This window comes from Momordica charantia (genome assembly GCF_013281855.1).
Source record: "Momordica charantia cultivar OHB3-1 chromosome 2 unlocalized genomic scaffold, Mcharantia_2.0 BLBB01000002.1, whole genome shotgun sequence".
NCBI lineage: Eukaryota > Viridiplantae > Streptophyta > Magnoliopsida > Cucurbitales > Cucurbitaceae > Momordica > Momordica charantia.
Window position 1 is genome coordinate 18588199 of NW_028275160.1, and position 22611 is coordinate 18610809.

Consider the following 22611-nt stretch of genomic DNA (forward strand, 5'->3'; position numbering starts at 1 on the left):
GTTTTATTCAATCAATTTGTTGTTGAATTCATAGCATTGCATTGTCTAAATCCAATAAACTAAACATCCAAGGTTATTATCATGTAACCGGGACAATATATATACCAAGTATATATTTGATATACCCTCGATATACAAGTGGATAATGTCTCGGGAATAACCCAAAGGGTCTATAGTATGTGGATAAGGCTGGGTACCTTATCCTTACAACACTATGGATACAGCCCACTTTGTAAATGTTACAGACGACCCAATCCAGGTCATTCGTGTGAAGACATGCTAGTGAAGGTATCCTATACAATGAGTTTGTATAAGACTGGACCACGAAATAGCCGATCTTTAGATGTAACGTCGTTGACTAACAGATTGCTATTTCATAGGATGACCAGGCAAATCCATCTCAATCCTGAATGAGTTATGGACTCCTGCCCGTGAGGGCTTGTCCTTTGATCTCTATGGGTGAAAGTGGCTTGAGTCGTCAACTCAACATTCCTACCATTTTGGGGACGAGATCGAGTGGGGAGCTAGGAACATAACTTCACAATATGGAATTCACTCATCCCGACTTTAGGCGAGTAGATGAGTGTTCTCTTAAATGCTGAGTCCGGGACTTGAACAAGGAGCCCCACCCTCTCACTGGCTCGAGAGGTACTTCTAGTTATTAGTCGGACCATAACCGGGTTGTTCATTAGAGAAGTAATGGTATTTAAGGAGTAAGATGTAACTCAGGGGTAAAACGATAATTTGATCCAACTTGAGTTACGAACACTCATGAAGGACTGACTTGCGATTAATGGTCGTATATCCGTGGACACGAAAACATTATGCAGTGAGCATAGTGCAGTTGCGAGTCTTTAGTGGAGTGACCCGTAGTTAACGAATATTGATTAACTCGGTTAATGATTTTTATCGATTAATCTTGTATCGTTGGAGCATCTAATATATAGGTCCATTAAGTCCCCTTGCTAGCTCACAACGGGTAAAACGAGGATCAAGTTTACGGAAAATTTTGAAATGTTCAAATTGCTCAAGAGATTATATATGTACGTTGATACATTATAATATATATAGTTAATTCTAATTAAAACTATATATTACGAGAGAAATTATTTGAATGAGATTAAAAAAAATTACTATGAATATGATTCATATGAAAACTATAGGTTAAAAATAATGTGCATAAGATGTACATTACAACTATAGGTTATACGAGAAATGTTTTTAGAATATGATTATATTTTGATAATAAATAATTAAGGGTTAATTATTTATTTAGTTAATATAAATATAAATATATATATATATATATATATATAATTTATTAGATTAATTAGATTAATAGTTAATTAATTAACAAGATTAATTAATTATATATATAAATTATTATTATTTATTACTATTAATTTTATTAATAATAAATAAACTGAAACTCACCTGCAAAACTGCAGGAGAGTGGGGAGTTATGTGACCTGGGGTAACTCCCAACGTCATGTTTGTTTTTAGTTTTTCCAGAAGTGTTCTGCAAAAAACAGAACGTTAATTCCAAGAAACTCCAGGCATTTTTCTCTCAAGCTCTCTCTCTCAATTCTCTATGACTTTCCAAACCAAATCTCCCACAAGCGAGAATGTCGTTGCCACGAGAGAGCGGTCAGCGAATATTTCAATGCGGCGTGATTGGTGTGAACTATCACTTTCGCTCCCATCAGGTAGGCCTTAAAGTTTTCAAAAGCGAATACCACCTCAAGCAACTCTCTTTATAGTGTTATAGTTAATTTGAGCCTCTAATAGTGTCTTGTTGGCCTAATAGATTGGGTGCAACACCTTATCTTTCTTTTGCGCCAACACTGCTCCTACTCCAAAATCATTGGCGTTGCACATTAGTTCGAACGGAAGCTTCCAGTCTGGGGATTGAATAATCCAAGCATGGGTGAGTGCATACTTCAATGTAGAGGATGCCTGCAAACAGTTAGTAGAAAAATCAAACACCCTAACATTTTCTAGCAATGACCATAAAGCTTTTGTGAGTTCAGAAAAATCCTTTATAAACCGTCGGTAGAATTCTGCATGGCCTAGGAAGCTTCGGATTCCGTTTACGTTAGTTGGCGGCGACAACTATTCAATGACTTCGACCTTGGCTTTATCCACTTCCAATCCCTTTTTAGAAATTCGGTGTCCCAACACCATGCCCTCTTGTATCGTAAAATGGCACTTTTCCTAGTTGAGCAGTTGGTTCGTTTTTCTTCACAATGCTGTAGCACCCTTCGAAGATTTGACAAACATTCAGCAAAGCTTGACTCGAACACCAAAAAGTCGTCCATAAAGACTTCTACAACTGACTTGACCATGTCAGAAAAGATGGCCATTATACAACGCTGGAATGTGGCTGGAGCGATGCATAAACCAAAGGGCATCCTCCTAAAGGCAAAAGTTCCATACGGGCATGTAAATTGTTGGTCTTGAGTTGCAATGGTGATCTAGTTGTATCCACTGTATCCATTAAAGAAACAGTAATACTCCTGCCTAGCTAATCTGTCCAACATTTGATCAATGAACGGTAATGGGAAATGGTTCTTTCTTGTAGCTTTATTAAGCTTCCTGTAGTCCATACATATTCTCGAACCGGTCGCTGTTCGAGTGGGAATTAGCTCATTCTTAGCATTTTCAACCACTGTCATCCCCCCTTATTCGGAACACATTGCATTGGACTCACACATTCACTGTCTGAGATTAGGTATATAATCTCAACATCACCAAGGTAAGCATAGTTTAAATCCTACGCCAAGCACGCTTAACTTTGGAGTTCTTATGATTGAGCCACCGAAAAGGAAGGTGCACCTTATTTGTATAAGTAATGACTATCAATTCTTTTAAGCCTTTCTTGACCATTCTTGCATGATCTCAGGATCCCTCTCATTCGGATGTGGTATCGGTTCATTCATGTACCCCTCCTATCGTGCGTCACATGCCCACCAGCTTCCGCCTTGGTTAGTCCCCGAACCACATCTTACTGGTTGAGGTTCCGCTCTGATACCATCTGTAACGCCCCAGGCCCAGGATTCGGAACCGGATTCGGCACCTCTATGCCCCGACATTCCCCTGCATGGGGTCGCCACCGTCAAACTCTGAGCCACTTAGAAGACTGTAACGCCGCAAAATTTTCAACATTTCCAAACAGGGACCGTTACTAAGACTACCTAAAATTTTCACTTAAACAAGAGAATTATCTTCCCAACAAGACTAAACAATAAAACTACCACGCTTCTCTTGCGCTACTCTGATTTCAACACTCACGAGAGCTTGAACAATCAAAACAACAACACTAAAGATTTAAGAGAAACTCAAATCCTTTACAGATAATCCATTTAATACCAACTTCACATTAACCAAACCCCTCAAGGAAACAACATCCTAAGTAGGTTACAGTCCCATAGTTCAAGAAGCTAATAAAATTAATGTTCTAAAAAGAATAATGAATTGACAACCTTAAAACATCCTTTAACCCATAAAACTAAACAAAACCAACCACTAACAACTCAACTACAAGATGAAATAGCTGCAACTATCCTAATTAAAAGAAATTAATTGCACGCAGTACAGCTAATGGTCTTTCCAATCAAGCCTCCTTCTCGCCACAACCAGTCAAAAGAGTAATCCTGTTACCTACAAAGTCTGGTGAGAAAAATAAGGGGTGAGTACAACCACGGTACCCAATAAGCATTACATACTTGAGCGGTCACGCACAAACAGCATGTTTAGCAAAGAATCCACACATCATGGTTATCAATAACTTCAAGCTTTAAATAAAATGAAACATATTAAAAGAAGTAGTTTATGCATAAGTTTAACTAATCATGCACCATGCATGTCAAACTCATCCTTACATCTCAACTCACTAGTTCTCTTTCCTAGTTCCTCCATGACTTACTCCTTCGAGTCGTACCGACCCCTGACCTCGCATAGCCAAGGCATGCACACTTCTCTACAGTGCTCGACGTTAGACCTTGACATTTATCCCCAAGGCCTCAAGTACTACCAAACGTAATGGTCCTTGGCCTCCAAGCAACTTCTAACCAATCACATTATGTTAGGCCTCCAAGTCTAACCCCTCGATTTGCATCGGCCCTTGCCATTTATCCCCAAAGCCCGAGACTCATCTACAGAACCTTGGCGTTCGACCTTTGCCATTTATCCCTAAGGCTTTGAACTGTGCATCGACCCTTGACATTTATCCGCAAGGTATGGACAACTACTCAACGTATTGGTCCTTGACCGCCACCACATCAAGACCCAACACTAATTCAACAATTAGAATCACCGTGCCGACCCCCGACCTTTGTACACGGAATCTCGACACTCATCTCTACCAAGTTGGCGTATCGATCCCCGAATTTTGCACCTGGAGCCTCGATACCCAACTAGTGATGTGTCAGCCCTCTGGCCTTGTTAGTCTTCCATTCACTTCATTACGTCCCGGAACTCTTACCATAATCCTACATGCTTCTAAGCCACGACCCATGCTTAAATGATCTCACCAAAAAGCAGCATGCTTTACACGAATATATACAACTACCATTAAGGCATGGTCATCAAGAATCACAAGAATACATTTCTATTTACATTCAGAATGCTTTGAATTTAGAAAATGAAGCCAACAAATATCCCATCAAACAAGTTCGCAATAATTCATATTTGAATACAAGTTGCATGACAATGCCAACATGCTCCAAACACAACTAATCATAGAGCCAAAACAGTTAGCATAACTTTCACATTCAGCCCAACCACAACATAACATCAACAACATAGTCACCATTGTTACATCCAACATGTCTACAGTTCACGATACAACATATCATACAACTACATGTATTTCCAAATGTTACCTAACAATTATATCATCAACAACATTTATAAGGTGACATCGATCTCAAACAATCATGCAACCGACACTTGTAGGCACTCAACAAGCAACTAGTTCATAGCAGCATACAACAAACAATCCCCTCAAGTAAGAACTACTTACACACTCTCAATGTTCCTAATTCTTCGGTTGAGTCGACACCTAGGCATTCAAATAAAAAAAAAACAGCATGTCAAGAAGACAGTTTCAGTCATAAAAATCAGTTATAAGGAGGGTTCGAAGGGTCCGTTACCACAAAAACGATTTCGTTTGAGTGTGGGTAACTCATATCTAACTCGAGCAAGGGTGGGTAACGTAGATCGGGTTTCAAACGGGTGTGGGTAAGTGCCAAACACCACGAAACTGCGGCTGTCCACGTTTTGCAGTAGAGAAACGTGTCGAAACAACTTCCAACGATTTCGTCTTGCTATCTGTTACTACAAAACGACTTCGCTTATGTGTGGGTAGCTTAGATCTAGTTCGGATAGGTGTGGGTAAGGGTCCAATATCGCCGGAATGAAGAAAAACACACCCAAAAATGCTGCTGTCTGCAATTTGCAGCAGGGGAAAAGTGCCGAGACCGCGACTGACGTTGCTGGATGTCGAAGACATGTGACACGGGCAGCAAAAAAAAATTAACAACTACCGCAAACACAACAAATTCGCCGGACCGCTGTGCTAGGAGCAAAATCACCGCCAGAATCACGCTGTTAGCAGTGGGTTGTTGGAGATCGTGAAGAAAATGCAAGAATTACGTCGGGTTGCAGGCACTGTCGTGGAGTCGTCGCCGTTCGACTGGGGAGATCGCCGGACGTCCGTGAAGAGGTCGTGCACCGCTGCTGCGCCGCCGTTTGAGGGTTGTTGCCGCTACTGCTATGGGTTCGCCAGAGAGAGGGAACAGCTGGACGGAAAATCAAAGAGAGGGGGTGGGGGAGCGGCTGGACAAGGGAGGTAGAAAGGAAGAGGATAAGATGGAGGGTTTGTTTTGTTTTCTTTTTAAAATCTTTTTTTTTTGTCTTTTCTTTTCTTTTCCAAACAAAAATAATATAACAAAATAATATTTACGACCATATAAATAACGAGAACTTTCCCTAATCTTTTTTAAAAAAGAAACCCACTATAAAAAGGATTTGAAAAATTTATTTAAGAGATTAACTCGATTTTAAAATATAAGAATAAAGTCCAAAAAGGAAAAATTAAATTTCCGAAACTTTGAATTAAGATTTAATTAAAAAAACTCTCTTTAAAATTTGAAAACCTAATTTATCTTAACTAACGGAAATAAACTTAAATTCTAATTTACCCAAAATTAGAACTCCAAAATTAGGAAATCCAAGAATTTAAATTAACCTCTTAGGGAAAAATCCAAAGGCTCGATTTAAATCTTAAAATAAAACTAACCTGAGAACTCGAGGCGTTACAATTAAAATGCCTTTCTTGATTATTCTTCTGCAGCCTTTTCGGATGTGGTATTATAATGTAACGCCCCAGGATTTTCAACATTTCCAAACAGGGACCGTTACTAAGACTACCTAAAAAGTCCCACTCGTATTGGAGAATTAAACCACTAGACACACAAACCATGACAAACTCTCACCACGCTTCCGCTACGCTACTCTGACTAATAACACATACAAAAACATGCACTAAACAAACCAAACACCACTAAAGCTCTAACGAAACTCATATTCTTCTCGGTTAATAATTTAGTAACAATCCACCTTATAGAAACTTTGCACCAAAATCTTCACTAACCATAAACTATCCACTACACCAAACTAACTTTCTCAAATAACAACGAAGCAAAGGCTATTTCAAGTTCAGCTTGAACAAATGTATCATCCCGATAAATAACCTAAATAGATTACATCATCAAAGTTCAAGTAGCTAAACAAAATTACTTTTCTCAAAAGAATAGTGAACTGTCAACCCAAAACATCCTTTAAACATGGAACTTAACAACCAATTTATTAATCTAACAACAGACTCAGTTACAAACAAACAACTATAACTATCCTATCTTAATTGAAACTTAACAATGCAGCGTTAAATGGTCTCTCTAGTCAAGTCTCCTCCTCGCCATCACCATCCCAAGAGCTAGCTCGATACCTGAAGAACTGGAGCGGGAGAAAGAGGGATGAGTACAACCACAGTACTCAGTAAGCAGCCCTTATCTGAAGGGTGACTGGGCGTTTATGCTGAACGCACGCGCTAAGCGTGGTAACAATTATATAGATGCAAGCGCACACCTGTCAGAGTAATATAAAATGGACGGAGTATCCAAGTATCGATCCTCAAGGACTTCTAAACAATTTCCAAACTCTAAAGTTTTAAAGAATAGTGAATGTTGGAATGAGTGATTCTTGTAAAATGGGAAGTGGTCACAAATAATGGTTTGGATTTGGGATTTGGACTTATAATAATAAAACCTAGCCCGATTTACTTCAAGTTAGCCAACAAAGAATCAAGGACATGCTAAGGATAATATGCATTTTACTTTAGAAACTAACGACTACGCTTCTCACTTTACTTATGTCTAAGCAAGTTCAAAGTCCTAAGACATTCCCTAATATGTCTATTATGAGATATATCTTAGTTTTAGGATGGAAATAGTCGCAACCTCGGGTTAAGGTCCTATGTCTAGGCTACTTAAGCGGAACCCTTATGTCTAAGGCGCTCCTCTCCTCGGTTTAACCACTCAACAATGCAAATAAGCAACCTTTTCAGTATTGACTTGTTAAGACTTACAGTGGCCTTCTCTAAATCCTAACTTTTTGGGAAAACATGTTGAGCAATGAATGGAAAGTAAAAACACTACTTCTTAGCAACCCTTTTTAGACATAAAAGGCTAACTATCCATAACCGGGCTAGAGACGGGAATTTAGAAAGACATATTGAAGAAAATACAGCAAGTAAAATGGTTGAATGTGGAATGCATGTGTGAAAAACAAAAGTTAACTAACGGAGAGTTTTTATCGGGATTGAGAGCTTCGCCCTTCTCTTTCAAGCAAGGGAGAGTGTCACGTGCTCTTTCCTCCAAAAACACAACTCTCTTAACTAAAGATAAAGTAAAGGCAAAGAGAAGATAAGCAAAGTGCTAGATTTTTATATATTTGAATAAGTAGAAAATAACTAAGTACAAATGGAAACAATACAAAGCTCAATAAAAGAATGTAAAGTACTCGGGATTTAAAAACCAAAAGCAACTAATGAAAGCAACTCAAAAGTACTTAGAAAGCAACAAAGAAACACTAAAAATGATCAAGAGAAGGAAGCAAGGCTTGATGAATTTGGTGGAGAAGTTGCTGGAATTTATAGCTGTGCAGAATTGGTTAGGTAGGTCCTAAAACGATGGTGAATCACCCATTTCCAACTCTTTTGACTGACCAAATCGTGCTCAAACTGATAGTGGAACACTTCTTCTACACGTATGCATCGGTTGGAACCACCAAAACGCATTGGAAGACGCGTTTCATTAAGGGCAAAGTTGGAAGAAAACCTGTTTTTCTGCAGGCTTCCCAGGCGCCTGGCGCCTCCCATGTAAGTTTTTCCGTCTTTTTGCTTCTTTTGATTAATTTGTACTCCCAAATGGTCCTAAAATGTCATAAATACAATATAAGCCAACCACAAACCATAATATATGAATTTTGCATGAATTGGAACTCAAACGATCGAGAAAAATCCGAAACAAAGCTGAAACATTGTAAAAACAGCATCTAAAACCTTCTTTTTACGCATGTAAACAAGCGTAATCACACCCCCAAACTTAACTTTTTGCTTGTCCTCAAGCAAAACTTAGCAACTTTAATCAGCTTTCTAACACATGGAAAACGAAAAGCAAAAGCAACCGAGATGTTCAATCATAAATTGTCTCAGGGAAAAGATGTCAAAGCCTACCATTCTATTGCCTTTGTAAACTTAGTCACTATAAACCAAGTTTGAAATGATAAAAACTTTTTCTTTCAAAATCTTTTTTTTTCTCTTTCACAAACAGAAAACGTTTTCAAATACCCCTAAGGAATCTGCACACTCCCTCCTTACACTAAGACTTTTACATCTGAAAGACCGGCTACTAGCACCTGAGGTTTTCACACACTAACATCGGTTTCAACCACAGCTACTCGTAGAAAGACTCTGAACTAACAGCTAGGTCATAAAACGACGACAATGAGAAACACGAAGTCACTTATCACCATCTTTACTGCTATTTTCAAAGTCAACACCCAACCTAAAACTAAATGGGTGTCTACAGTAGAACTCGGGAATCATAAATACATTTTCTTTAACTCTCATTGTTTTTACCGCTCTTTTCTTTCTAACACAAGTCTTTTCCCCACTCTTATTTTCTCTCAACAAGACTCTTTTTACTCTTTTGCAACTTTTTTTTTCTTTTTCTTTCTTTCTTTCGTTTTTTTTTTATTTTTTTTATTATTTTTTTATTTTTTATTTTTCAGCTAAGTGCTTTTTCAACATTTTCTTTCTTTCCAACTGACTCTTTTTCAAAAGAAAATAGCATGATTTTTTAAATATAAATAACACCTTATCTTTCTGAAACAACGACTGACACAACGACTGTCCCCCCCAAACTTAAGAGAGACAGTGTCCTCACTGGGAAAAGACTTTTGCATCGGATGAAAAAGGCTTAACAGTAAAAAGGACAAGGACTTCCTATATAGGGGCAAAGAAAAAGCTTAAAGTCTGTAAAGATCAAAAAGACATAAAAGAAAATGAGTTTATCACATAAACAAAGGAAATAGCTCAAAGCTTAGTCAGGCATAGAACAGAAAACTCAACAATCTCTTATAATCATCATCGACATGAAATCACATGCACAGCACAGATGCTTCAAAATAGGCATGTGAAAAGCTAAACTAAGGTTAAGTGAAGGCATACTTTAAGTGATCAGAAGATAAACGATACTAATTTATTCATGCTTCAACTGAGCTCGAAACATAATCAATACAAAAAAAAAACATGCGTAGTAATGCTAGAATATGCAAACTACGTCATTAACAAAAAGAAGAAAACACAAAAAATAGCAAAGAAGAAACCTCCCCTTCATGAAGTCGGAGGTTGTGGACTAGGATCAGTGTCAATACTGAGTTTGAAATGATGTCATTTCTTTATCCTCGAGTACCATTTGAATTTGGTTGTACCCCGACAATCCATCCATGAAAGATAGGGATTCATGTCTTATAATATAATTAACCATGATTTCAGTGATGGGTAATGGAAAATCATCCTTGGGACTTGCATTATTTAATTCACAAAAGTAAACAAATACACGAAATTGACCGTCCTTTTTCTAACGAGAAAAATGTTAGCTATCCATGTTGGATATTTCACTTCGTGGATAAAGCCTACCTCTATCAATTTGTTGACTTCAACTTCAATTTGAGGTATAAGTTACAACCGAAATCGTCGCTGGGCTTGTTTAACTAATCAATATCGTTATTTAATCCCAATGTGATGGACTGCTACTTTAAGAGCAAGTCCCGACATCTCTCTATATGACCAAGCAAAGTCATCTCTCTATGTGGTGAGTATGTTCACATATTCACCTCCTCTATCACGAGTAAGTGACGCACTTATGAAAGTTGGACGAAGATCTTCTGTTGGCTGGTTGCCACTTTCTAATGATTATGGGGCTTGATCGACATCTTCTTCAGATGTTTCAGTGTCTGACGCCTCTACAATTGTGACATGGCAACATGTGGCCTTATCTTCCTTGCATTCTTCACCCTCATCCGCCGGTTTAGTGAGGATGATAGTATGTGGCTTCAACGTCAAGGAGCCCTATGTAGTTACAAAAATACGAGTCATTCTTTTCATTTTGGAGAGAACACTACTACAAATCTCTTTATCACCTTTCGTTTCAGTCGGTTGCCTCTTTTATGAAGTCTCTCATGTCCCTTTATGTCACAAGAACTCACGCAGAATGTTGGTTCTTATTTTTCACTGGTGTAAAGCTTAGTTTTCGAAAAATTGAAGGTCGTGTAGAGGGAATAGCTACACGTGAACTTTCTTATTCTTTTATAGTCGTACATAACCTTTGAAAAGCCAAAGTACGTGTAGAGCTGGATATGAAGGTTATTCTTCTACAGTACCCGCACTTAGTTTTTCGAAGATCAAAGAGCATGCAACTGGCGGTGTAGTTCGATCTAAGGCAGAAGACCTTTGGTTCGCACTTTCTTAATTTTCTTCAAGGTCGTCAACTTCATCTATCGTAATATGGTTCGTGTCTATGACCTTTGCTTTCCCCTTTATGGTCATGCGGAATGGTTCTGGTCATTTATACCCAAGCCCTGCTCTTGAGGTGGGTATGGCGTAACCCTTCTTTTGCAACTTCTTTTGTGTTGAAGAAAGTTCAGGTCTTTCGTCAAATATCCTTAGTCTTTTAAACTCAGTGTGAGTTGTAAAATCATAGCCTGCTTTTGCCAGAAGCTTTTATGCTTTTAGGTCTAATCCATCATTCGTTCATTTCTCAAGTAATACCATCTTCAAATGGCCGTCCTGAAACTTTTTAGCCTCGTTCTTTGTTATCTTTGTAAGAGGTGTGCTGAAGTTCTATTTTAAGCTCTCTACATCACTGACCTTTAGATCTCCCGAGCATTCCGTAAATGGTGACTCACTCATCTTCTTTCATGATAAAGGGACACAGCGAAGGATAGGAGCACTTGGCGCTTTCTCAACATTCGAAGCCCATAACTTTGTGGCACTAGTAGATGTTTCATTTTTTTGGACATCGAAAGTATTTACTTCTTTGATTAATCATTTTGATGAATCTTCATGATGTTCCCACTTTGGTTAATCACAACTCTTGATCAAAGGGATTTATGTTGGTATAGTTTCTCTTATAGCCTCAGTCTTCATATACAATTTCGCATATGCAAAATCAGACTCGGGCTTCGAGAACGGATTCGTATCAGCTTCAACTTTCTTGATGTTGTCATGATAAAATTTGAAACATTTTGGGTTTAGTGCTACGAGCTCGTAAGTTTGTAACTTGTATTCCAATTAACAAAGATCCAATGTTATATAATGTAACTGGAACAATATGTAATTGATATACAATATATATTTAATATACAGTGTATATATTTGATATACAGTATATATACAGTGTATATTCGATTAACAACAATAACCTAAATAGTCTATAGTACATGGATAAGGTTGGGTACCTTATCCTGGTAACACTAGGAATATGACCCGCTTTATAATAGTTACAAACAATTTTATCCAGGTCGTTCATGTAGAGACATGCGAGTGGGGGTATCCTATAATATGTGTTTGTATAAGACTGGACCGCGAAATAATTAATCCTTGGCTCTAACACTGCTAGTCAATAGACTGTTATCTCATAGGAGGACTAGGTAACTCAATCTTAATCCTGAGCGAGTTATGGACTCATGCCTATAAGGGATAGTCCTTTGATTTGCATGGGTGAGAGTGGCACAGGTTGCCGACTCAATAATCCTACCATTTTGTGAACGAGACCGAGTCGGGAGTTGGGAACATAACTACGCAAGATGATATTCACTTTTTTCCGACTTTATGGAAGTAGATTAGTGTTCCCTTACATGCTGACTCCAAAACTTGAACAAGGGGCCTCACCCTCTCACTGGCGAAGAGTAACTTCTGGTTCTCGGTCGGACCACAATTGTGTTGTTCAGTAGAGGAGCAGTGGTATTTAAGGAGCAAGATATAATGCAAGGGTAAAACGGTAATTTGACCCAGTTAGAGTTACGAGCAGTCGTGAAGGATTGGCTTACCGTTAATAGTCGTACATCCTTGGACACGAAAATATTATGCAGTGAGAAGAGTGCAGATGTGGGTCTTTAGTGGAGTGATCTACAGTTAACGAATGTCGATTAACTCGGTTAATGAGTTTGACTGATTAATCTCGCATCGTTAAAGCTTCTGATCTGTAGGTCTATTAGGTCTCCTTGCTAGCTCACAAAGGGTAAAACGAGGATCAAGAATTATGAAATAATTTGAAATCTTAAAATTATATAAGGGAATGTATACAATCTATATTTATACATTAATTAAATATATGTTAATTTTCGATAAAGATTCAAAATTAATACTATGAATTATGAGGAAAAAATTAATATTTTAGAATAAGATATCTTAATGCTCCTTGGCTTTCCCCTAGATTCAGGAAAATATATCCAATATCCAAAAGTATAAGATATCTTGATGGTCTTAAGATTTTCCCTTTACAAATATAACAGTAAGCTAAACCCTAAAAGAATGCTAAAATAATCTCTCAACTCTCTTACTCTCTCAATCCCTTACAATTGGATCCCACAATCCAGATTGTCGTCCGAAAGATTTAGTAAGGAAGATCAAGTGGTGTTGTCTCATAGGGTTTACACGAAGAAGAGTTTTCAAAGGTGAAATCCAACATTCTTCCCTGTTTTATATTTTTTTGTGTTTTAAAATTTCAAAATAAATTCAAGAACGTGTTCTATTGCTTCCGTTCCGGGATTCATATCTCTTCAATTGATGCAGTGTGGAGGTTATTACTCTGTTTTCCTGAATCCAATAACGCCCTAATAATAGCTCGCTGACCACCTTGATTGAAGCCGTGAATCACCAGTTTACTATTTGATACCTCATTCATCGAAATGTCTAATTTTTCATGGTTGAATTGGGCATTATATTGATAGTTCAACCATCATCAATAAGAATTCGTCTGACCTTTTGTTCTCGAATATATCATGAAACAAACAACGGTCTGTTTTGGTGTTTTGACTCAAACAACAAATCATCGTCAAAGAAGCCTATCGACATATAACAAGAAGTGCATGTGTTTGCTTTAGGAACTGAAATGTTAGCAATATCATGAACATTCAATGCCTCAATAAAAGCATTTTTTACCTCTGGAGGAAGCGACAACATATCACTTATGTTGAAAGATGACAGTTCTTCCAGCTTTGTCATCGCTTCTGGTGAACTTGTAGAAGCGTTGTCATTGTCAGTCACAATGCCAGTGTGACTGGTGATTGTTTCAGAGAGTTCCTCACGATTATCATTAAGGAAGCTCACTAAAAATAAATCTTTTAAAGTTATAATTTGTCAACATAGATAAATATATTCGTTCTCTTCCAAAATCAGTTTAGGTTTCCTCAGTCTTTTATTTTCTTTTTTTATTATGTGTTCTGCTTCTTCTTTTATGGTCTTAAAATAGGTGAGACGCATTCTCAACGAAATTTTGTTTTCGCTTATTCTGACCAGTTACAAGAGTCCGTTCTCCTTCTTCGTTCTCTATGAGTTCGTCTTTTTCTTGGGAGTTCTTCCTACGAGTCACATGTAGGGACAAAATGGCTATAGGTTCGAGGGTCCCAAATTAGATCCAAACCACTGCTTGGTCATGAAATGAGATTGTTGACGACTGGCCGTCATCACTTGGTATTATTACAGCAGGATTTGTTTGTGCCACCTCATCAAGATCCAGCTTGATCTTCTTTTCTCAAGTCAGCTTTAAAATTTGTTATTTCAAAACGAAGTATTTTTCTATTGGATGACTAACGACTCAATGATACACATAGTAATTGGGGTCATTTTTTTTCCCCATCTGTTCCAGTCGTTTGCATTCAGAGAGTTCTATGAGTCCCTTTTCCAATAGTTGTTCTAAAATGCCTGCAATATCAGAATCTGAAAAAGGATAAACATTTTCTTGTCTCTATTATAGAGAAAGGCGATGTCTTATGTTTCCATATTGTCGCTCTTCTATCCTCTTTTATTTTTCTTTTCCTTCCGAGGAAAATTTTAGAGGGGTCGTGTTAATTACCATAGATTCCTTTGTAGGACCCTTGGAAATCTTCTCAATGCTCTTCACTTCCTTATTCTCTTTATTCACATATGAGACTATAGGCTTTTTATTACCTCTACTAGCAATACTTACCTCCATGTCATGAACGCGAGTTGCTAGTTCCTCGAATGTGCGAAGTTTGATCCCTTGAAGGATGTAAACAAGTCCCCAGTGGATGCCTTAGGTGCAAATTTCTATAGCAAGACTTCCGTAAGTTTATACTTGCAGTAAAGACTTAGAGCTCTCAACCGATTGATATATTCGACAACCAGTTCACCTTCTCTTTGCTTGCAACTAGTGAGCTCTATCATGGTGACGGGTCTCCTCGTATAGTCGAAGCGATTCAGGAACTATCTTTCAAGTTGTTCCCAACTCTCAGTCGTTTCATGTTCGAGATTAGTATACTTGTCAATGGCGTTTTCCTTCAATGTTCGGACGAACTGCTTGATCAGTTGATCGCCTCTCGTACTAGCATTCTCACAAGTTAATCAACATATGTTAACGCGGGTTACTCCATTAAAACTCGTAGATACACTATTCTTATTATAGAATATTTCTGTGTCCACGGATATCTACCATAATGACAAGTCAATCCTTCACGAGTGTTCATAACCATAGACAAGTCAAATTACGGTTTTACCCCTTTGTTACATCTTGTACCTTAAGTTCAACTGATCCTCTAATGAACAACCCAGTTATGACCCGACCAATAATGAGAAGTTCGTCTCACACCATAGAGAGGGTCTGGCCTTTTGTTTAAGTCCTGGAGTTAGTGCTTAAGTGACTTGGGCCACTCTTTCCTATACGAATTAAAATACGAGCCTTCACGGGAATGAGTCCATAACTCACTCAGAATTGAGATTGAGTTGCCTTGTCAATTTATGAAATAGTAATCTGTTAGTCAACGGTGTTACATCTAAAGATTAACTATTTCATGGTCTAATCTTATACAAACTCATTGTATAGGATACCTCACTCGCATGTCTCCACACGAAGAACCTGGATCGTGTCGTCTGTAACATTTACAAAGCGGGCCGTATCCATAGTGTTGCTCGAATAAGGTATCCAATCCTATCCATATACTATATACCCTTTAGATTATTCCCAGGATATTATCCACATGTATATTTAGGGGATATCAAATATATATACCCAGTGCATATCCTGTCCCAGTTACATGATAATAACTTTGGATGTTTAGTTTATTGGATTTGGACAATGCAATGATGTAAGTTCAACCACCAATTCGTTTAATAAGAAAAACAAAACTTTATTAAATATAAATTTGTATTTACATAATTACAAACTTTGAGTTTAAGACAACACACCCAATAGGTGGCTACTTTATGGAGATTGTTAGCTAGTTGTGTGTAAATGCATAATGAGGATTACTTGCTATCTAATCGTGTAAATGCAGGTTTAAGAGTTGTATTTAGTTTCGTGTAAAGTGTCATTTAAGAAGACTGCTTGTTAGTTTTGTGGAAATGTGTAGTTGGATATGTTGGCTAGTTTTTAACTTAAATATATATTTTGAAGATTTCTAGCTAGTTAGGTCATAAGGTTGTTAGATAGTTTTGTAAATGCAGGTTTTAGAGTCCTAATTAATTTTATGTATATGTAGGGTTGCACATGGGTAAATAATAGGATTGAAGGATTTTTATATTTTTTATTTACAATATAGTTGATGGCTAACCAACGTCAATAAAATGTATATCCTTGACGGCTAAAAAGGTCAATAATAGTTGACGGCTAAAAAACGTCAATAATAATGCCATGTTGACGGTTAAAAAAATTTCAATAATAACTTATTTAATGGTAATTATAGTTAAATTTGACAACTAAAAATAGTCAACAAAAGTTTAACTTGACGAATATAAAATGTCAACAAAGCACGAATAGTTGACGAATGGTAACGTTAATTGACGGTGTAAAACCGTCAATTATTATATACATTGACAGCAATTAAACATTGAAAAACACTATATAGTTGACGTTTTTTTCTATTAAAGTTGACAAATCAAATACGTAAATATTAACGTCGTTTACCGTCAAAACGTGTCAAGGAAGCCTATAAGTTGACGTTTTTTACCGTCAGTTGACGTTTAGGGAAACGTTGACACCAGAATATTTGGCGGTTAAAATACGTCGATTATGAGATCGTTGACATTTTTTATATGTGAAAAAATAGTGAATTTATAGCAGTGTAAGTTCCAACAAGAGACTAAGAGAATGCGTGAAAATTTTCAACTCTTAATTTCTTTTGGAAGGACAATTAAAGTACAATTATTTTTCTTTGGGAGGAAGATCGACGTACACTTATTTAACTTGCCACATAACTCACCCTCATTTACCTCAACCCAGTGTAGGGCATCTCAACAATGTAACACTATTCTAGTGTTAATGACCATAAGCACTATTGTAGGTGATTTCTCACTGACCACGTGGCAGTCCCTTATACAATGAGTATAATTACTGGCTCTGAGATAACAATGCCAAGATTCACTACCTCGGGCTTCGTCAAAGAAGACCAGACTATGGATACGGCCCACTCTGATATATGAATGGAGAATGTCCCGTGAATAACCTAAAGGGTCTATAGTATATGGATGAGGTTAGGTACCTTATCTTGACAACACTATGGATACGGCCCACTCTGTAAAGGTTACAGATGACTCGATCCAGGTCGTTTGTGTGGAGACATGAGAGTGGGGGTATTCTATACAATGAGTTTGTATAAGACCGGACCACAAAATATGCAATCTTTAGATGTGACACCGTTAACTAATAAGTTGTTATTTCTTAGGATGACCAAGCAACTGATTCTCGATCCTGAGTGAGTTATGGACTCCTGCCCGTGAGGGCTCGTCCTTTGATCTGTATGGGTGAGAGTGGCTCGAGTCGCCGACTCAACATTCCTACCATTTTGGGGACAAGACCGAGTGGGGAGCTGGGAACATAACTTCACAAGATGGAATTCACTCCTCCCCGACTTTAGGGGAGTAGATGAGTGTTCCTTTAAATGCTGACTCCGGGACTTGAACAAGGGGCCCCACCCTCTCATTGGCCGAGAGAGACTTCTGGTTATTCGTTGGACCATAACCGGGTTGTTCATTAGAGGAGCAGTGGTGTTTAAGGAGTAAGATGTAACTTAGGGGTAAAACGGTAATTTGACCCAACTTGAGTTACGAACACTCGTGAAGGATTGACTCGTCATTAATGGTCGTATATCCATGGACACGAAAACATTCTGTAGTGAGAAGAGTGCAACTGCGGGTCTTTAGTGGAATGACCCGTAGTTAACGAATCTAGATTAACTCGGTCAATGATTTTGACCGATTAATCTCGTATCGTTGGAGCTTCTGATCTGTAGGTCCATTAGGTCCCCTTGCTGACTCATAACGGGTAAAACGAGGATCAAGTTTTTGGAAGAATTTGAACTGTTCAAATTTCATAAGGGATTATATGTATATTGATACATTATAATATATAGTTAATTCTAAATTAAAACTATATATTATGAGAGAAATTATTTGAATAAGATTCAAATAAAATTAATATGAGTATGATTCATATTAAAACTATAGGTTAAAAATTAATGCACATAAGATGTACATTAAATTTATAAGTTATACAGGAGAGAATATGGTTTTTAATTAAATATGAGATATTTAATTAAATGTTAAATAATTAATTGGTAATTATTTAATATTACATTTAATTAGTAAATTAATAATATTAATTATTTATTAATTTGATTAATAATTATTTAATATTACATTTAATTAATTAATTATTAATTTGATATATTAATTAATATTAATTATTAACTCCCCTGCATTATTGTATGGGAGTGGGGAGTTAAGTGACGTGGGTTAACTCCCCACGTCACTGGTTTTTCTGGGGAAAATTTGCAAAAAGGTTCTGCAAAACAGAACAAATCAGATCTCCCAAGGTGATGCTCTCTCAATAAATAAATTCTTTCAATCTCTCCCTCTCTTCGATCAAGGTGCTACCACAAGCACGATCCCGAGACCCAAGAGGATAGCGAGGAAGACGTAGTGGTGGTGTTCGTGGGAAACAGTAGAAGAAAAGTTCTTCAAAGGTATTTGGTTTCCCTTGTATTTTCCTTCTTTGAAATTCAATTTTGTATCCCGAAAATCAGCAATGAAGATCCGCTTCCGCTTTAGGAATCACATCCCTTTAGAAAGCTACTGGCAGCTGTGCAAAATGGTCATTAATCAATCCTCTGCTCGGCAATTGATGAAGCTCCCTCCATCTCGCCTTGACAATTTTAAACATCAGGATCGAGTCCCTGATCGATTACATTTCTCGATTCATGGACGAGCTTGTTAAAGTAGTCAACTACACTAATGATATGGCCATCATATACTTCACCGTTGGATTGAATGATAAGAATATGGTGATCGAACCCGAAAGTAAGACTGGGACATCGCTAAATGAACTACTCATCTGAGCACGACGATATATTGATGCCTTGTAGCTTTGGAAGGTTAATGGATGGAAGTGCAGCAATCTAGGCATAGATGAAAACAAATCTTGAACACCTCAAACCACCAAGATAACAACTATAGCTCGAGTCAGCCATCCGATGATAAATCCTCTGACCAACGTGATGATCACAGCTAGGAATCTAGGCATGGTTCATGGTTCAACAAATACACAATGACCAATGTTCCTATTGCTGAAATTTTGGTGGCAGTAGAGGAAGAAGACTTTGAGAACCTACCTTCGTCCATTGGTAAGATTCACCGAACAGCGTACAAAAAAAGATAAAAGTAAGTATTCTCGATTCCACAAGGATCATGGCCACGACACCTCGACCTACTATACTCTGAAAGATCATATTGAAAACTTAATTAGTAAAGCTAACCTAAATAAGATAAAACTAGGCTCGCGAGATCGGGCAAATCAGACAAATAAAATAGGGAAGACCATAAAAAAAGGTTTTTTATGCCACCTAGGCGCACCGGTGACCGACCCCCAGTGATCAACACCATCACTGGAGGACCGAGTGGAGATCGATTGGGTTAGGAAAGGAAGACCCTTATCCGTAAAACCATGCATGAGTTGTGCTCCTCATATTTGGAAAACCCGACCTTGCCCATCCTATTTGATGAGCAGGACACCGGAGGAGTTCATATGCCTCGTAATGACGCTCTGGTCATTGTTCCCCTAATTGACCACGTAAAGGTCAGACGTCCTGGTCGATGGAGCGTCAACGAATATCCTTGCCTTGTCGACCTATTATTCCCTCAGATGGGAGCGGAAACATCGTAAGCCAAGCCCAACACACTGATTAGGTTTACTGGAGAATCGGTAGCGGGTGAGGGATGTATTTCACACCCAATCACCCTCGGCGAAAATGAGCATGAGGTCAATATCGTCACAAAGTTTGTCGTGATCGATCAGATCGCAACATATAATGCAATCCTCGACTGCCCTTTGATACATCAGTTGAAGTTGATTCCTTCTGCCTATCATCAAATGACAAAGTATCCAACCGTTATAGGCATCACCACCATTCGAGGTGAATAGATGACGTCGAGAGAATGGTACTACGCAACATTGAAGGGGTCGACCACATGTGCAGCAATCACCAAGGTGGCCCAACCCAAGAGGAATCGAGTTGAGGAAGCCCTAGTGAAGGGCTAGAACTTGTGCCCTTCCTGAGCCCCGATAAGCAGGTCAGCATCGACACTAAGTTGGGGGCCGTTTTGAGGAAAGAACTCATTAGACTTCTTACAAGCTAATGCCGACGTGTTCACCTAGTCGAATGAAGACATGTCGATTATCGACTCGAACATCATGGTGCATATGCTTAATGTATATCCCTCTTTTCGACTTATAAAGCAGAAGAGTCGACCTGTCGACACTGAGCATGGCATTGTAATCAGAAAGGAAGTTGACAAGCTCTTACGAACCGATTTTATAAAAGAAGTTCACACCCTCATCTGACACTCTAATGTTGCGTCTACATTAATTTCACAAGCCTGAACAATGCTTGTCCGAAAGATAGCATTACTCTTCCTTGGATAGGTCAACTCTTCGATGCCACTACCAGACATGAACGTTCATGGACTCCTACTCAGGGTACAATCAAATCAATATGCATGTCCCTTATAAAGAATACGGCTTATTCGTGACCAAGCAATGACTTTACTGCTACAAGGCAATGCCCTTTGGTCTCAACAACCCCTAAGCAACATAAGGCGCATGGTGAACATGATGATCGCCAAACAGATCGGACAGAACATGGAGGTCTACGTCAACAAGATTGTTAGTTAAGAGCAAGCAGTGCAGCACGTACATACTCGACTTGACCGAAGCCTTTGAAGTTATGCGCCAATAACAAATGAAGCTTAACCAGAGAAACATGACTTCAGTGTCGCCTCAGCAAGTTCGTCGACTTCATGGCTAACCAGCATGGAATTGAAGCCAATCCAGATAAAATCCGAGTTGTGCTCGAAATGGAATCGTCAAGGAATCCGAAGAAACTTTAGCGCCTCAACGATTACATAGCCGCGTGTTGGATCAATTTGTCTCAAGGTCAACCGACAAGTTGTTCGGTTTAGTGCCTTGAGCTCATAAGTCTGTAATTTGTAAACATTTTATTTATTATTAATAAAAGTTATTTTTTTATTTATTTACATTACTCGTATTTCAATAAACTAAGATCCAAGGTTATTTAATGTAAATGGAATTATATATATTAGATATATAGTATATATTTAATATATACAGTGTATATATTTGATAAACAATATGTATTTTATATACAAGTGGATAATGTTTCATTAATAACCTAATTAGTTTATAGTACATGGATAAAGTTGGGTACTTTATCATGGTAACACTATGGATACAACCCGCTCTGTAATAATCACAAATGACTTTATTCAGGTCATTCATATAGAGACATGCGAGTCAGGGTATCCTATACAGTGGGTTTGTATAAGACCAAACTGCGAAATAATTAATCATTGGCTTTAACACCGTTAGTCAATAGATTGTTATCTCATAAGATGACCAGGTAACTCGATCTTAATCCTGAGCAAGTTACGGGCTCTTGCATATAAGGAATCGTCTTTTGATTTGTATGGGTGAGAGTGGCCCGGGTTACCGACTCAATAATCATACCATTTTGGGGACTAGATGAAATTCACTCGTCATCGACTATAAGGAAGTATATGAGTGTTCCCTTACATGTTGACTCTAGGACTTGAACAAGAGGCCCAACCCTCTCACTGGCCGGAGAGGGCTTTCTGTTATTAGTCGGACCATACCCGGGTTGTTCATTAGAGGTGCAATGGTATTTAAGGAGCAAGATGTAACTAAGGGGTAAAATGGTAATTTGACCCTGCTAGAGTTACGAGCACTTGTGAATCATTGACTTGCCGTTAATGGTCCTACATCCTAGGACACGGAAATATTATGCAGTGAAAAAATTGTAATTGCAGGTATTATTAGAGTGACCTGTAATTAATGAATGTTGATTAACTCGGTTAATGAGTTTAACTGATTAATCTCTCATCGTTAAAGATTTGGATTTGTAGGTCCATTAGGTCTCCTTGCTAGCTCACAATGGGTAAAACGAGAATCAAGAATTAAGAAATAATTTGAAACGTTCAAATTATATAAAGGAATGTATATAATGTATATTGATACATTATATAAATATGTGTTAATTTTGGATAAAGATTCAAAATTAATACTATGTATTTTGAGAGTGGGGGCTAACCTAATGGATGGAAAAAATCTCTATTTTCTACATTTTGATTTCCCTTTAGCAATTAAAAAGAATAAGATATCATAATGGTATTTAGATTTCCCTTAGATTCGGGAACATATATCCTATATCTGAAAGGGT

The 22611-nt window shown here is 37.9% G+C and overlaps 1 long non-coding RNA gene across 1 annotated transcript; it reads right to left on the reverse strand.

Moving 5' to 3' along the window:
* Positions 1-3326: 3326 nt before the first annotated feature.
* Positions 3327-5888, reverse strand: LOC148212963 (uncharacterized). The gene is made up of 3 exons (XR_015789248.1): positions 5154-5888; positions 5024-5062; positions 3327-3669 (listed from the first exon to the last, which is right to left on the reverse strand). It is a non-coding gene; the product is annotated as an uncharacterized LOC148212963 (long non-coding RNA).
* Positions 5889-22611: the final 16723 nt, after the last annotated feature.